This window comes from Siphateles boraxobius, unplaced genomic scaffold (assembly GCF_051911475.1).
Source record: "Siphateles boraxobius isolate OS27281-9 unplaced genomic scaffold, OSU_SipBor_1 130, whole genome shotgun sequence".
Lineage (NCBI taxonomy): Eukaryota > Metazoa > Chordata > Actinopteri > Cypriniformes > Leuciscidae > Siphateles > Siphateles boraxobius.
This window is the reverse complement of record NW_027508734.1, coordinates 21564515-21581752: the sequence shown is the minus strand read 5'-3', so window position 1 is coordinate 21581752 and position 17238 is coordinate 21564515. Positions and strand designations below refer to the sequence as shown.

Below are 17238 nucleotides of genomic sequence, written 5' to 3'. Positions count from 1 at the left end.
TTTTTATAACGTGACATACTGTCTTTCCACGCGATTCTAAAGACCTCTAAATTAGTTTGTTTCCATTTACGCTCTAAGTTACGAGTTTCTCTCTTGATAGCATGCGTAGCACTGTTGTACCATGGTGCTTTAGTTTTCTCTCTAACCTTTTAGAACCTCTAACTCACTATTTGTTCTCTTCAGAGTGAACTTGTATGAAGGAAATAAATTTCTTTATAAGGGTTTCACATTCTTTATAAGGTTAATAAGGTTCCGATTTTGAGGGGCACATTCTGCTCTGCGTGCTTGGGCTTGATCACGCTAGAGCAGCGTTTGTGGATGACTCACCTTCTCCCCACGGGAACGTGACCATCGCGTCATTACGGTCGAGACTCAATTATCTCATTAGAGAGAGAGTCCCCTCATCCACACCCCGAACTAACACTCTCCACGTGAGGTGCTACTTCAGCTGGTGGCCAGGGTGACCTGAGGGTGATGGTGTGGAACAAAGGCGCCGACTATCCGTCCGTGCCCCACGCCCCCCTCTTCATTGACGCAACCTGTGAGCGATCACGGGACGCTCGCGGGCCCGTCTTCAGACCCCCTGCGGGTTTCCTTTGACGTTCCAGAATCGGATCTGTTGTCCATCGCAGCATCACAGGGCGGGCAAGAATCTTCAGGAAGTGAAGATTCGACAGTGCTGCCACTTTCGGGTGTGCATATGGCATTTGTCGAGAAGGACGCATGTCTCCGTTCTCCTTCGACTCAGACCGTACCTACGGTTTCCTGTCAGGGGGGCGCGCATATCAGTACGCTGTTCTCCCATTCGGGCTAGCCCTGTCTCCTCGCGCCTTCACAAAGATTGTCGAGGCAGCCCTTGTTCCTCCATGGGAAAACGGGGTTCGCATCCTGAACTATCTTGGCAACTGGCTATCCTAGCTCACTCTCGAGGCCAGGTTTGCGAACACAGGGACCCAGTGCTCTGGCACCTAGCTCATTTGGGCCTTCGGGTCAACTGGGAAAAGAGTAAACTTTGCCCCGTGCAGAGGATCTCTTTTCTCGGTATTGACTTGGTCGCCTTCTCCACTCAGCCACTGCTGACTTGCCTGAGACAATCAAGCGCAAGAGTGCGGTCCACTGAAGTTTTTTCAGAGGCTCCTGGGGCATATGGCGTCCGTAGCCGCAACATCGCCGCTCGGATTACTCATATGAGACCGCTTCAGCTTTGGCTTCGTGACCGAGTCCCGAGGTGGGCACGGCAACACGGCATGCTCCGAGTACCAGTTACTCCGACCTGCCATCAGACCTTCACCCCGTGGTCGAACCTCAATTTCTACGTGCTAGTGCCCCTGGAACGAGCTTCCAGGCATGTTGTTCTCAACACATGCCTCCACCACGGGCTGGGGCGCCATGCGCAATGGACACGTTGCCGCCAGCTCCTGGACAGGACCTAGCGCCCTTAGCATGTCTATTGCCTCGAGTTGCTGGTAGTATGCCTTGTTCTGCACCGCTCTTACGTGTCTCAAGGTCAACGCGTACTAGCCCACTCTGACATTACCGCGTCAGTAGCGTACATTTACCATCAAGGTGGTCTGCGCTCCCGCCGTTTGTCGCAACTCGCCCGCCACCTCTTATGGAGTCAGAAGCATCTGAGTTCACTTCGAGACATTATTCCTGGAGCCCTAAACTGTGCAGTCTACGAGCTCCCACGGCTTCAGCCCCTACCTGGAGCATGGTGACTCCATCCCCAGTCGGTTCAGCTGGTTTGGGACCAGTTCAGGGGCGCACAGGTAGATCTGTTTGCCTCCTACGACTCGACCCATTGCTGTTTTGCTCCCTGTCCAAGGGCACGCTCGGCACTGGCGCACAGCTGACCACGGGGCCCCGCAAGTATGCATTTTACCCAGTGAGATGTCTTGCACAGACCTGTGCGAGATCAGGGAGGACGAGGAGCAGGTCATTCTGGTCGTGCCGCACTGGCCCACCTGTACCTGGTTCTCTGAACTAGTACTCCTCGCGACAGCACCTCCCTGGCCAATTCCTCTGAGGAAGGACCTCCTTTCTCAGGGATGGGGCACCCTATGGCACCCTCGTCCCGATCTTGGAACTTCCACATGTGGCTCCTGGATGGGACGAGGCAGGTTTGAGTACCCTACCACAAGTGGGAGACGAGATCGTCCGCGAGACATGCCTATGTGTTGAAGTGGAACCTCTTCGTCAACCCGTGCTCTTCTCACCGAGAAGACCCCCGGAGATGTTCGATCAGTGTCCTGCTTTCCTTCCTTCAAGAAGGGTTGGAGCGAAGGCTGTCTCCCTCCACCCTCAAAGTATACGTTGCCATCATTGCCGCACACCATGATACAGTAGAAGGTAAGTCTGTGGGGAAGCACAACCTGGTCGTCAGGTTCCTGAGAGTAGCGAGGAGACTGAATCCTCCTCGCCCTCCTCTCGTTCCCTCTTGGGACCTCTCAGTGGTTCTAACCGCCCTGCAGAGTGCTCCCTTTGAGCCTTTGCAATCAGTGGAGGTTAAGTTCCTGTCAATGAAGACAGCGCTCCTGGTTGCATTGGCCTCCATCAAGAGGGTAGGGGACTTGCACGCATTCTCCGTTGACGAAGCGTGCCTGGAATTCGGGCTGGCCTACTCTCACCTGAACCTGAGACCCCGGCCTGGATATGTGCCCAAGGTTCCTACCACTCCCTTTCGGGACCAGGTGGTGAACCTGCAAGCACAGCCCCTGGAGGAGGCAGACCCAGCCTTGGCACTGCTCTGTCCAGTACGTGCTCTCTGCGCCTATGTAGACAGAACGCAGTGTTTCAGGACCTCAGACCAGCTCTTGTCTGTTATGGTGGGAAGCTGAAGGGAAAGGCTCTCTCCAAGCAAAGGTTGTCTCACTGGATAGTGGACACCATTGCTTTGGCATACCAGCAGCAAAGTCGACCGTGCCCCCTTGGTGTAACCGCCCACTCCACCCGGAGTGTGGCGTCCTCTTGGGCTCAGGCGCATGGCGCCTCGCTAACAGACATCTGCAGAGCTGCCGGCTGGACGACACCTAACACATTCGCCAGATTCTATAATCTCCGAGTGGAGCCAGTGTCCTCTTGTACTCGCTTCAACCAGCTAGTACCGGACCCGCTCAGGTGTCTTCGCTTGCTCGCCATTCCATTTAACGGACTGGATACGTCCGATATGCTCCTCATGTGAGCTTCCCCGAAAGCCCTGAGTTCCTCCAGCACTCCTGGCGTCGGCACCAGTGTCTATTGCCTGCGCTTCGGCTAGGTGCCTCCCGTGTGCATGGTCCCTCCCCTGAGTGACCCCCACATGTGTATTTCCACTGTAAGCCTCTCTGAGCATGTGTCTTTCCCTTGGCAAGCCACCTTGCCCCCCCCCCCCCCCCCGGGTTGGCAATAATTGCATATTTCCTCTAAAGCTATGGGATATGCTCCCCAGTGTACCTTGGTATTCCTGTGCTAAATAGGAGTCCTTCATCCGTGCCGGTCTCACGACAGGGATCTTAGATTTACGCAGGGCACTGGAAGACAGCCGAGAAGGTGGCGTGAATAGACTGGTAACCCTATTCGTCGTCATCCGACGTATCTCGGAGTGACAACGAAAGGGAACGTCTCGGTTACGTATGTAACCCTCGTTCCCTGAGTAGGGGATTCCTTGCCACGTCTTCCTGCCACTTCCGCTGTACCGCGGGGATCGCCTGAGTTCAGTCTCGGCTCCTCAGCGAAGAAACATATCTGCATGTTGCCGGCGTCCTCCTTTTATACCCACGAGGTAAGGCGGAGATACGCTATGTAAATTCCGCAGACCCATGGCATTTCTTTGCCATCGGCTCGTTTTGTATATTCAAAGTCGATAGGCTTTCTAAGCGAAACCCCATTCGTCGTCATCCGTCGCAACGTCTCCTTTCCCTACTCAGAGAACAAGGGTTACATACGTAATCGAGACGTTTCCAATGCTCGTGGAAATATCATGGAATTTAAAAATTTTGTTTACCAGTCATAGAAAAGTCATAATTTCTATAGTGAATTTATATGTTTGTTTGTGTTTTTTAGTTGTTTTGCCTTAAAATATTTCACCAGATAGTTTGCTCTTGCGTTGAGTAAAACCTTCTCGCTAGCCCTATTAAAGTTTAAAGCATTATGGAATTTTTTTTTTCAAAATAGTTCACAAAATAGTCTGAATGATTCATTAGTGAAATGGACTGAATCAACATGATTTTTTACAAATGTTTATCCAGTAATAACAAATGACTGGAAAGGTCATTGAAAAGCCATGGAAATTCATTAATTCATCAGAAAGAGGGTGGACGATGCTTACTGATGTTCAGGAAGAAATGACATATTCTTGGAGCTCAAATAAAAAGGTTCAAAAGGCACCCTTTGACTCTTCAAAGCAATTAAAGTGTGTAATTTTATTCCCTTATGTGAAGACAGGAAGATTTGAAGCATATTTTCCTTGAAGTTTATCCTTTTTCAACTTTTTTTAGGGAGAGGGAGAGGCTGAGTCTGAATGAACAAATGGATGTTAGAAAGTTGGAAGATTTCATCTCCTCTGTATGGTCTAAGCACATCTCATCCATCTTTCAGGTCTGCCACATGTTTTCAATCTCATGGACCATTCTGCATGTCTTTGTGTTTTACAGCTGCAGGGTAGGTTCATGCTAAAAAAAAAAAGCTCTCATTACTTTTGCCTCAGGTCATGTGCTTGTGTGTAAATGTTGAACATGTCCTTTAAATGTTTATATGGCTATGTGTCTGATCTTTGGAATATTTCATACACTCCCAAGCAAATCTGGAACAAAACTTAAATGCCGGCCCTACTTATCTGAAACAGAGAAAAAAGACACAAGACAATGTCCAACAAATCTGTTTCATATGTTATTGATCCACAGCCTCAACCGATTCTGGTTTCCCTCTCACAGTGAATCATGCTACTTCAGGGAATGTGTGCATCATTCTGAATGGCAAGAGGAAAGAGGTTAACGTGTTCTTCCTGGGGTCCAGGCCCCTTAATGACCCTACCAGAAGCTACTCTGCATACTTTCACTGGTGTAGTCATTAAGACAAGCTTCCTCAAGAACCCCAGTCCCATATGATTCAGTTTGGGTCCAGACCCACTGAGTTTAGCCATCACTTGTATCTGACGGTCACGATTAGTTTTGCCTGGATAGCCACAATGAAACGTCTGGAACAGAGACCTTAATCAACACTAGTGAAAACTATTTGACCAGACACATTGCATTACTACAAGAAGCACAACAGAAGCTTTAATAAAGTCCAGTCTAAAAAGAGGTGTCTTTAAATGCTTGACTTTACCGTGACTTAAATGGACACTCCACCCATTTGCATTAAGATTTCCATTATTAGAAATCCAGTCATATTATTGAATGGTCGTGCAACACTCTTTCATTTTCCCCTGAAACGAGAGAAATCCTTTTTCCTTTTTCACTTCCTCCTACAATGACGCAAAAATCGTAATTTTACGTCATTGTAGGAGGAAGTGTAAAAGGGGGGGATTTCTGTAAAGACTACAAGCTCTAGTTCCCACCCTTTCAAACCCCCCCATAGGGGGTTGGACCAAAATGCGCTAACAGACCAATCACAGATCAGTGCCAGTGCGTTTGATTTCACCGGCAGAAACTTTTTGAAAATATGGACGAAGTTACTGAATACGCAGAAGGATGCATTATGGAGGATCTGGATTTTGACGAAGTTATGGTATAAACGGATGTTCGTGGCTACCTTTATGAGCCACGGTATTGCGACGAGCAGCTGAGGGCTATGGAGGAACAGGAGGCGGCTGAAGCTGCTGCCACCACAGCCGATGCAGACGATCTGCCTGCCGCGGACGCGGAGCCCGCAATGGCTCGAGCTGGGGTAGATTGGTGGTGCCTTTGCTCTCACTGTGCGCAAATGGACACAGAACAAGAGTCTGTCTGCTGCTGAGAATTCCAGCAGTGCCAATTTCTAATTGACGAAATTACGGAATCGGAGGATGACACAGACGTGTGTGTTGTTGCTCACCCGAGTTTCGCACCCCATATGGATAGTGGCGTCCTGGAGACCTACTTTAGAATACCTAAGGTCAACTGGCAACGTCAGCCAAAGCCTACAGGGTCAAATGGTCGTCTTTCTGTAAAGTAAGTTTATTTTCATTTTGTTAACACGCTAACGTGGCAGGTTCATTGCACAAATATCTTGCAGTTATGCTAGCTACTGTGGCACGGAGTAGTGGGAGTGGCCTGCAGAGCTGAGCATTGCAATGCACTATGGAGATTGTTGTCTACAATCCACAAGCACTAAAAAGTCATTTTCTGCCTTTTATCGGCCAAGAAGGTCCCAAATTAGAAATTTATGATACTATTCTACTACATATATGACCCACTTTCAATACATATTCATGTCTCCACCGGTGGAATGACCCTTTAAATGATAAAAATAATCTTTACCCAAATTACAGAAACTTGGTTTGAACTGAAATTATTCCATTCACTTTTCAAATGTGTTCCTTACTGAGGTATTGACGTGTGCTATTACTTGTCTTGAGTCTTTGCCTGTTGCTAGGCAACTGGCAAACCTTGTGTGTTTGTCTGTTTTTGTTTGTCTTTCAAGTTTGTCTCCGTGAGCCCACCCTTCAGGTCCTGTCCTGTTCAATTAGAGAGAAATAAGTTGTTTGAAGAGCAGCAGTCCACTTTAAAAGGCCTCATAAAGAAACCTCACAGAAGATTACAGTGCAGTACAGTTATTAAACTGCTGCTGATGGGAAGAACTGTACTGTACAATGCGTGTTCTGAATAAACAAATTCCATTATTTTATTTTTTTCACAAAAACATGGTAGTACCATGTTATTCTTTGCAGTATCTTGTAGTGCACTACATGGTAATCTTTCAGTGCCATGGTATTATTGACAGCTGGCACCACACCACCATTGTAGTGCCATAGTTATTTTAGTAAGTGATGAAAGATGAGAAAAAGAGTGTGTGTGTGTGTTTGTGTGTCTGTGTCTGTGTGTGTCTGTGTGTGTCTGTGTGTGTGTGTGTGTGTGTGTGTGTGTGTGTGTGTGTGTGTGTGTGTGTGTGTGTGTGTGTGTGTGTGTGTGTGTGTGTGTGTGTGTGTGTGTGTGTGTGTGTGTGTGTGTGTGTGTGTGTGTGTGTGTGTGTGTCACCTAAGGGTTGATTGTGGTTGTGCTCTTCATAGGGAACAACAAGAAACTCTAACCCTAAAATTCATAAAAGTGTCTTCATTGTTACTTAATTTACCTTTATGAACACTGGTATCTCAGCTGGGACACTAACTACTTCCTGTTTTTACACTGTTCTATTGACCTCACACTCTTAACAAATTGCCTTAACACAAGACGTTCATGCGAAATTTAGTGTCCAGAAACCCTGAGGTAAGATTTTATTGGTGCCGTCTACTTTTCCATTCATGCATGCTGGGCCTAAACGTTGCCTATGAAAAAAAACTGTCAACCGCATGCCTCTGTTTGCATTTAGCCATTATGTATCAGGAAGTTGAAAATGGATTTCAGCCATTTCTGTGTTCCGATCTGTTTCACAACCGTGCTCTAGTGCTGAATATTAGCCTGCTTGTGATTATCTGTAGCTGAATCACAGCCATCACCACCATAAAACAGCACTAACACTATTGCTCAAGTGAAATGTCTTAAACACATACTAATAATGAAATAATTCTTCAGGCATAGAAAAATAAAACACCACAAATCAGTGTGGCTATTTCTGGTTGTGGACTAGTAATTGCTCAGGCATCTTGCTCGCTCTTATTAACATGAGACAAGGTAATGAAGGTCATTTGAATTCCAGAGATACGAGTATACAGAGACATTCATTATGAAGTTGATGAAACATATTTTTTAGAATATGCTCTATGTCCCAGAACATCTGGTGTTTCTTAATTCAAACAACTTAGCCAGCATGATAACGGCATCACAAACATTAATGTGTCCCATTATGCCCTACATAGATAATGAAGAAAGTTATTTAATTTTTTTTTTTAAAGACCTTTGGATTTTGCAACAGTAAGTTAAAATGTCGTTATATTATGAGACTAAAGTACCATGAAAAAAAACTGTCTGTGCGACTGACTAAAAATGACTGTCCATTCTGATATATCTTAAAGGGGTCATATAATGGTACATGCACTTTTACAAGTTGATATTACTGAAATGTGTGTTGGCAGTGCCTGTACACAACCATCATATAATGATAAAAATCCATCCAGTTTTTTCGTTTTAATCTCCTTATATGTTTTCCCCTGCCTTAAATTGAGCCGTTCGTTTTTGTGACATCAATAAATCGGACGCCCCTCCCACGATTGTTAATTGACAGCAGGGTTTCAACACAGACCCGCCCTAAGCAAGCTGTCATCGTAGTCCGCCATTGTTGATACGCTGGAGCAGAATGGCGTCTAAGCGATTGTGGTGTTCTGTTCTTGGGTGTAATAATAAACACAGCAGTCATTTTAAAGGGGCATTCGGCAACTATTTCAACTTAATAAAACCGTTTAGAAATCATTTGGATGGTTTAATAACCTGTTCTGGTGGGAATGGTGACTTTCCCCGCTCCCCCCCAACGTTCCTGGGCGGAAAACCAACCTTGCAACATGAGGATTAACGTCCCGGTAAGTTGGAAATAGGAAGTCTCGTGAAAATCGAGAACGAGCGAGAAACATTAGCTGCTTTACGGCAATTCGACATAAACTCGCACGCCGCTCTCAATGTGTATGATGTATTACCCACCTCGGTAGACATAGCTCCACATGATAAAGTTGGCCGGCTCCGATAATAACAAATGCATATGTGCAGCGGTAGAAAGGGGGAGGAGGGTGCTGCAAGTGAATTTTCTTACGACATTGTTGTGAAATATACGCCTCACAGCTGTAGGGGGAGCTCGTTGACAAAACATGCGACAACAAAAGTGAAAATAACTGAAGAAATAGCTAGAGTTGCCGAATGCCCTGAATTGACAGCAGCGTTTCAACACAGACCCGCCTGAGCAAGCTGTCATCGTAGTCCTCCATTGTTGATACACTGGAGCAGAATGGCGTCTAATGGCGTTATTGTTGAAGGGAATATTCCCAACGATCTACGTAAATGCTTTTATGTTTGCGCTAATAATTTCTCACCAGACTGCTTTCTAAACAAAGGTCAGTGTAAATCTGGTTCTCTTTCATAGGTTCACTCAACGCTGCGGAAAGCGCAGTGGGATATCCTCTGGATGTGCCGATTGCCTGAAGCCCTATAGAATCACGCCAATTCATTGGCTGATGGCGCTCGCGCAAGCTGGCTCCGCCCCGACGCACTTACGTCGTAGCATGACGAACGCGCGCGCGCCATCCTCTCCTCAGATTTCTCTGCCTTCACGAAGCGGTCACATCTTTCCCTTCGTTCGGTTTTTCTGAGCCCGAATTTTTCTAACTCAACTACAGCTTTCGTCTCAACACTTCAGCGACTGGCATAAGTGGAACTCTGTTCTCCTTTCAGTGAAGTGTCATGGATTATCGACGCTGTTCTCCGCCATGCGTTCGTTTCATTTCGAACGACGACCCTCACAGTAAGTGTGTTAAATGTATGGGTTTTTGGCATGCGCGTGAGGCTGTATTAGGATTGTCAAAATGTAAATTTTGTGACAATCTCCTTCTCAAAACCCTCCGCTCTAGACTCGCGGTTTTTGAGGAGGAGTCATTAGTTTCCCCCCGTTGCGCTCCCGAGACCGCTGAGGCCTCTCGTGGATCCGCGGCCTGGGGCTCGGATGTTGAGCTCGAGGATATTGAGTACGAGCAGACGGGCCTCGCCCTTTCTCTCCCTCCCTCCCCCGAGCACGCACGTGGCGCGGTTGAATTCGCGCATGATTATTTATGCCCCAGCCCGGGAGCCCGCGAATCGGTTTCTTTCGGTCTGGATGACATGATTTACACTGCAGCTTCCGACTCCGAGGATTTCGGGCCTGCTTTGACTGATGACGTTATCCCGCCTAGCGGCCAGGACGCGCGGCCTACTCCGGCCTACACTGAGCTTATTGACGTGCTTTCGCGCGCTACAGAGAAGCTCTCTATAGACTGGCCTGTTGAGCCCCGCGAGTCTCAATCGTCCAAACTCGACGAGAGATTCCTTAGTGGCCCTAATTCTAGGCCAGAGCGAAGAAAGCTGCCCTTTTTCAGCGATCTGCATCACGAGATCTCCAGATCCTGGAAGCAGCCTTTCTCCGCACGCCTAACTAATGCGGCAGCCGCTGACTTCACCAACCTTGTGGGTTTTGTGGAGCAGGGTTATTCCGTTATTCCAGCGGTCGAGGACACGCTGGCTAACCACCTCGCCCCGTCGTCTGCACCGTCCTGGAAGTCGCGTCCCCTCCTTCCTTCCAAGGCTTGTAGGACTACTTCCTCCCTTATTGGGAAGTCTTACATGGCGGCTGGTCAAGCAGGCATGGCCCTGCATACCATGGCCATCCTTCAAGCCTACCAAGCGGACGTCCTTAAGGACATGGACGAAGGAGAGGGACTGACGCCCGAAGCTGTCAAAGAGCTTCGCAAAGCCACAGATCTGGCCCTAAGAGCCACCAAACACACTGCTCGGGCTGTAGGTCGCTCTATGGCGGGCTCGGTTGCCGCAGAGCGCCACCTCTGGTTGAATCTCACGGAGATCCGAGAAAAGGATAAGAGTTTTCTTCTGGACGCCCCTATCTCCCACTCAGGTCTTTTCGGGGAAGCGGTCAACACGGTGGTTGAGAAGTTCCGTGCCGCTAAGTCTCAGTCGGCCGCGCTCAGGCAGTTTTTGCCCAGGAGATCTAGAGAGCCAAGAGACTCCAACCCTCCCCCTTCTCAGACCCGAGAACGCTCTGCTCATAGGGTTGAATTCCCTACTAGAAGGAATGACTCGGCTCATCCCCCACCAACTACGGTTTGGGGAGCCCGAGGTTGTCCGTTTCCCCGCCAGTGCCCTCACAAGCGCCTTCAGCTGAAGCGGTCTAACAAATCGGCCGCTCCAGCCTCCTCGAGCCGTTCCTGACCCGCAGGTCAGAAGGAGGAGAGCCGCACCAGATCTACGAGGTTGGGACAGACCGCGCAAGCGTTTCTGCCCTCCTCCAACCGGCTCTCCTCCTCCAACCCTGTCACCTTCGCCACCCAGTGTGTTTCGAAGTGCAGGTCCTGTTTCACTCTCTTCACCCAGTCCGGAGCAGGAGGAAGGAGACGCGTCTTGCTTTCTCCCCTCGCTCCCGGCGCACGTTATACCCGCCAATCGCTTCCTCGGAGGCACAGTTCGTTTTCCTCTGAAGCAGGCGGACCCAGTTACTTCTATGCAGGTGGTGGTACCCCCCAGTACGTGTCAGGACGCCAAGCACTCTCCTCCACGGTCAACCACGCCTCCCCATGGACAGCGCGACACCCTATCTCAGGTATGTCCCCTGCACTGCAACACTCCTCTCCCTCTATCACATTTCGTTCAAGAATGGGAGCGTTTACCAGGGGTATCGCCTTGGATCCTTCGCACAGTTCGGCTCGGCTACACGCTTCAGTTTTGTCGCAACCCCCCCTGCTTCAACGGGGTCTTTCCTACTGTAGTCGACAGCGCCGCTCAGGCTTCTGTACTACAGCAGGAGATTTCATCCCTTCTGCTGAAGGGGGCGATAGAAGAGATTCCTTCGGGGGAAGTCGAACAAGGCTTCTACAGCCGTTACTTCCTGGTCCCGAAGAAGGGAGGCGGCCTGCGGCCGATACTAGATCTTCGCCGGTTGAACTTCTCTCTTTACAAAGGGAAATTCAAAATGTTGACGCTGAAGGCCATCATATCTCATATCCGGCTGGGGCACTGGTTCGTGACAGTAGACCTCAAGGATGCTTATTTCCACATCCAGGTCGTACGGCGACACAGGAAGTTTCTCCGGTTCGCCTTTGGAGAGAAAGCGTACCAGTACAGGGTCCTCCTCTTTGGCCTCGCTCTAGCGCCAAGGACGTTCACAAAGTGTATGGATGCTGCTCTGGCCCCGTTGCGGCTCCAGGGCATCCATATACTCAACTACCTGGACGATTGGCTCCTCTTAGCCCACTCCAGAGAGTTGGTGACTCACCACAGGGACATTGTCCTCCGTCATATTCAGTCTCTCGGATTGAGGTTGAATACGGAGAAGAGCGTTCTTACTCCAGCTCAGAGCACGGTTTTCTTGGGGGTACACATGGACTCCGTTCTTATGCAGGCCCGTTTGGCTCCTGCACGGATTTCCAGTCTGGAGACATGTCTGTCCCGCTTTGCGCTAGGCCAGCATGTGTCCGTGAGCACCTGCCGCAGACTTCTGGGCCTTATGGCCGCGGCCTCCCCTGTGCTACCTCTAGGGCTACTCCACATGAGACCTTTTCTGTGGTGGATGAAGCTCTCAGGGGCTCGGCCCACGGGGCCAGCCCTTCGCCTATTGAAGGTGTCGCGCAGTTGCTTTCGCGCCCTGTCAATCTGGCGGGACCCCCTCTTCCTTCAGAAAGGAGTCGGTATGGGTGCGGTATTCCGTCGTCAAATGGTTACGACGGATGCCTCTCTGACCGGCTGGGGAGCGGTTTTCGAGGGCAGGCCAGCGTGTGGGGTTTGGACTGGCGAGAACCTCTCGTGGCACATAAACAGCTTGGAGCTGAGGGCTGTCTTCCTGGCTCTTTGCCACTTTCTCCCTTTCCTCGAAGGGCACCATGTCATTGTCAGAACGGACAATATGGCAGTAGTGTCCCATGTAAACAGACAAGGGGGTTCACGTTCGCGCACCCTAGACAGGCATGCGCGTCACCTTCTTCTGTGGTCCCAGGACAAGTTCCTCTCTCTGAGAGCAGTTCATGTCCCAGGGATTCTGAACCTCGCAGCAGATTTCCTGTCGAGGCAGAAGCTCAGGTCTGGGGAATGGATGTTGAACCGCCAGACGGTGGCCCTGATCTGGGAGAGGTTCGGAAAAGCGGAAGTGGACCTCTTTGCATCTCAGGAGTCGTCCCAATGCCCGCTTTGGTTCTCCCTGAGCCCTCCAGCTCCGTTGGGGATAGATGCATTCGCCCACCCTTGGCCGATGCAGAAACTCTATGCCTTCCCGCCCATCAAGCTGATCCAGGCGGTTCTGTCCAGAGTGAGAGAGAGCGGAGTCCGCCTCCTTCTGGTAGCCCCATTCTGGCCGTCCCAGCCATGGTTTTCGGAGCTGATCCCTCTGTTGGTATCCTCCCCCTGGGAGATCCCGGTCAGGGAGGACCTGCTTTCCCAGCTTCAGGGCAGGATATGGCATCCTCGCCCCGACATTTGGAAGCTGTACGTTTGGCCTATCAGAGGCCGTTAACTTTAAGCTTTGATCTCCCAACCGACGTTCAGGAGACCATTGCGAGTGCTAGAGCCCCTTCTACGAGGAGGCTGTATTCCTCCAAGTGGAGGGTATTCGAGGCATGGTGCTTAGCACATGATAGGGACCCGGTTGGCTGCCCAGTAGGCTCAGTGCTGGAATTCCTGCAGGAAAAGTTTGCTTCCGGAGCGGCTGCTACCACTCTCAGAGTATATGTCGCAGCTATTGCCGCTCATAGAGAATCAGACGAGATTCCCTTGGGGAAACTGAGGTTAGTTTCGGCCTTCATGCGTGGGGTTAGGCGCCTGAAACCGGCTCGCCCCCCTGGTGTTCCCTCGTGGGACCTGTCAGTCGTCCTGGAGGGTTTGACAGAGGCTCCCTTCGAGCCCTTGGAGTCAGCCCCTGAGCGGATTCTGACTCTTAAGGTTGCTCTTTTGTTGGCTTTATCTTCGCTAAAGCGGATGGGGGATTTGCAGGCTCTCTCTATTAGTGAGTCATGCTTGGACTTCGCTCCTGGCCTGGTTAGGGTTACCTTGAGGCCAAGGTCGGGGTATGTACCCAAGGTTCTTTCCACGGCGTTCCGCTCTCAGGTTGTTAACCTTAACGCTTTCCACCCTCCTCCTTTTGCCTCTGAGGAAGAAAGGAAACTTAACCTGCTCTGCCCGGTCCGTTCTTTGAAGTTGTATGTAGATCGCTCAGGCGGTTGGAGGAAATCTAACCAGCTCTTGGTGTGTTTTGGTGCTGGCCGCCGCGGGCTTGCGGCATCAAAGCAGAGGATTTCCCACTGGGTAACGGATGCTATTTCGCTGGCTTACGAGGTGCGTGGTTTGCCTTCACCTCTTAGCATCAGAGCACATTCCACCAGAAGTGTGGCTTCCTCTCAAGCTCTTTTTAGAGGGACCCTCTTGGAATACATTTGTGTGGCGGCAGGTTGGTCCTCTCCGCACACCTTTGTGAGGTTCTATAATTTAGATCTTGACATGACTCCAGGTTCCCAGGTTCTATCTGCTTGAACCAGTCATGGTTATCATTATTTGGTCTGTTACCAGTTATGGCAGCGCTTAAGCTTGGCGAGTTTGGTATTTCGTTCCCACTGCGCTTTCCGCAGCGTTGAGTGAACCTATGAAAGAGAACGTCTCTGGTTACTTGCGTAACCTATGTTCTCTGAATAGGGAACGAGACGCTGCGTTCGCTGCCAAGCTCCTCGGGCTGCCGACAGTTCTTCTTTTCGGCAGAGAAATCTGAGGAGAGGATGGCGAGCGCGCGTTCGTCATGCTACGACGTAAGTGCGTCGGGGCGGAGCCAGCTTGCGCGAGCGCCATCAGCCAATGAATTGGCGTGATTCTATAGGGCTTCAGGCAATCGGCACATCCAGAGGATATCCCACTGCGCTTTCCGCAGCGTCTCGTTCCCTATTCAGAGAACATAGGTTACGCAAGTAACCAGAGACGTTTTGCTAAGAAGCTGGTCCTGAAAACAGAATCGGTGCTATTCGTGTTCCTGCTGCACCTTCAGATGAAGTGAGTGTAACGTTTATTAACTTTTAAATATTAATCTTTGCAAATCGCTTGCACACTTCACGATAAATGCGCCTAATATTTACACTCAGGGTATATTACGGCATGTTTTCTCTGTACGTTACGACGTTCTTAATATAATTCATAATCCCACGTTTATAATGAACAGCGCGTTATGGTTAATGTTTCAGCACTGACAGTTGTACCTAACACTGCGATAACATTACGCATCACTGACAAGCCTACATTTACCAAAAAAATGTTTTTCAACATCAATCTGTCAACAAACTAACCTATACATCAGTACACATAGCGTCTGTATCTCACTACTCTAAGTTACCCTGACAGTACATAAGTTACAAAAATAGATCAAAGTGACATTACGTTAACCAACCATTCAGAAACGTCCTGTTCGAGCCTTAACTGACGAACTTCTTCGGGGCCGTCATCTTGTTCTGGGTTCGACTCCGGTTCAAATTGGTGCAGTTGCACAGATATGTCCACAGAAACTCCTGCTGCCATTCTTGTTGCAAAATATACCCTCAACTGTTGTCAAGGCAACGTGCATGGTGTCAAAATGCCCAAAGAACAGAGGGGTGGAGTGAGCAAAGCTCATTATCATTTAAAGGCATATGCACTGAAACGGCGTGCTGAAAACAGAGCTGTTTTTGACAAGGTAAAATTTGTGTTTTCTTACAATACTAATGATAATTTTTAATAAAAGTATTACAAAGTTTTCATTTAGACCCTAAAGATTCTTGTACAAAAATGCCATTATATGACGCCTTTAAGTTAATATACAATAAGTGCTTTGAATTGGTATCATGTACATATGTGAGTATTTTGCGTAGAGAGTAAATTAGGCATTTAAAGCTCATCCTCAAGAAGCAGTTATTAAATATTGAATTTCAACAGGGCCAATAGACTGAAACTAATCTGTTTTAAACCACATAAACTTGTCCATTGCTCTGTTTAAAGTTTGATTCAATAATAAAGTCAGATTTAATTTAAGTAGGTGAGTTATGAAGGTGAGATCCTAAAAGATCTTGGTGCAAGAAGTAACACTTTCTTTTACCTAAAGCAAGACCTGATATTTTCCATCTTGCTATATTTTAGGCATATTTTGCTCTGACTTCCCATTGACCCTAGGGTCTGTTATTTCTTACAGTTTTCAATCAGACAGTTTTATGTTCTGCTGATATGGTGTATTTGTCCTGCAGAATCTGACATCATGACTGAAAAGCCACAGTGTATTGCTGTTGGCTCTTTAGTGTTACAAATCACTCATATTGTTTATCAACACATTCAGAGGGACTGATGGGAAAGAACATGCTAATGTGTTTGAGAAGGAGTCACATAATGGCTTTCATATGTTTGAAATGCATGGATGTCATTCTTGAATGGCTTTCTTGTGAATGTTGCATAACTGAACATACTCCCAGCTATGAATATCTCACCTCAGTGCTGACACAACTGCGAATCATTATGGGGAAAAAACACTGTTTGTGTGTGTGTGTGTGTGTGTGTGTGTGTGTGTGTGTGTGTTTGTGTGTGTGTGTGTGTGTTTGTGTTTGTGTTTGTGTTTGTGTGTGTGTGTGTGTGTGTGTGTGTGTGTGTGTGTGTGTGTGTGTGTGTGTGTGTGTGTGTGTGTGTGTGTGTGTGTGTGTGTGTGTGTGTGTGTGTGTGTGTGTGTGTGTTTTTGTGTTTTTGTCTCTGTCTACTTACTAAAAAACCTGACATCTATCAATAGAGACTGTTTCATTTCTTTAAGAATATTGTTCCAGGATAGCCCTGGCTGTGAAATCCAGCCCTTTCCTCAACTGTACAGGAGCAGTAGATAGTGCTAGCCTGGTCCCATGATGTTATTTCGTGGCAGAGAGCCGAATCTATGGCTAAGGGCTGAGCTATATAAGTACTGAACACGGACCTGACTTCACTATCACTCTCTCTCTCTTCTTCTCACTCCAACTATTTAGCAACTGCTCTGTAAATACATCACAGAAACAAGCAGGAGTACAAAAGCTTTCCATTTCACAGAGAAACATTTGCTTTGGTAAGGTATCATTTTCTCAGATTTTCAGCTTTCTTTTCTGTAACCACATTTTGAGGATTTGGATTCAGACTCTAATGCTTTCTAAATTTTTTACAGTGGAAAGTAATTTCCTTTCTGTAGTAGATTTTTTTTTTTATTGGTCATACGAATGTTTGAGAAAAACATATCTGTTCAGTCATGAATTTGGATGTTGTTGCTTTTGTTTTTGTATGTACAAATGATTTTATCTACATATCAGTTACAAATGCTGTCACTAGGGTGGTACCCTTCAAAATGGTACACTTTAGGTATAACACTTTATTTTAAGGTGTCGTATTTACGTTACATGTACCTAGTAATGACAGCAAATTATGCATAATTACA

At 48.2% G+C, this 17238-nt stretch overlaps 1 protein-coding gene across 5 annotated transcripts in view; it reads left to right on the top strand.

Moving 5' to 3' along the window:
- Positions 1-17238, top strand: part of cilp (cartilage intermediate layer protein, nucleotide pyrophosphohydrolase) — a 79171-nt gene that overhangs the window by 48128 nt on the left and 13805 nt on the right. Inside the window, exon 1 of one of the 5 annotated variants that reach the window (XM_077228640.1) lies at positions 4474-4575. The exons of 1 other annotated variant lie outside the window; for it this stretch is intronic. The gene's annotated coding sequence lies outside the window, so the exon portion shown is untranslated. Of the gene's footprint in view, positions 1-4473; positions 4576-7324; positions 7383-15248; positions 15303-16760; positions 16876-17238 lie in introns of those variants that run through there. 3 more of the 5 variants (XM_077228638.1, XM_077228641.1, XM_077228637.1) reach the window with 3 other exon arrangements.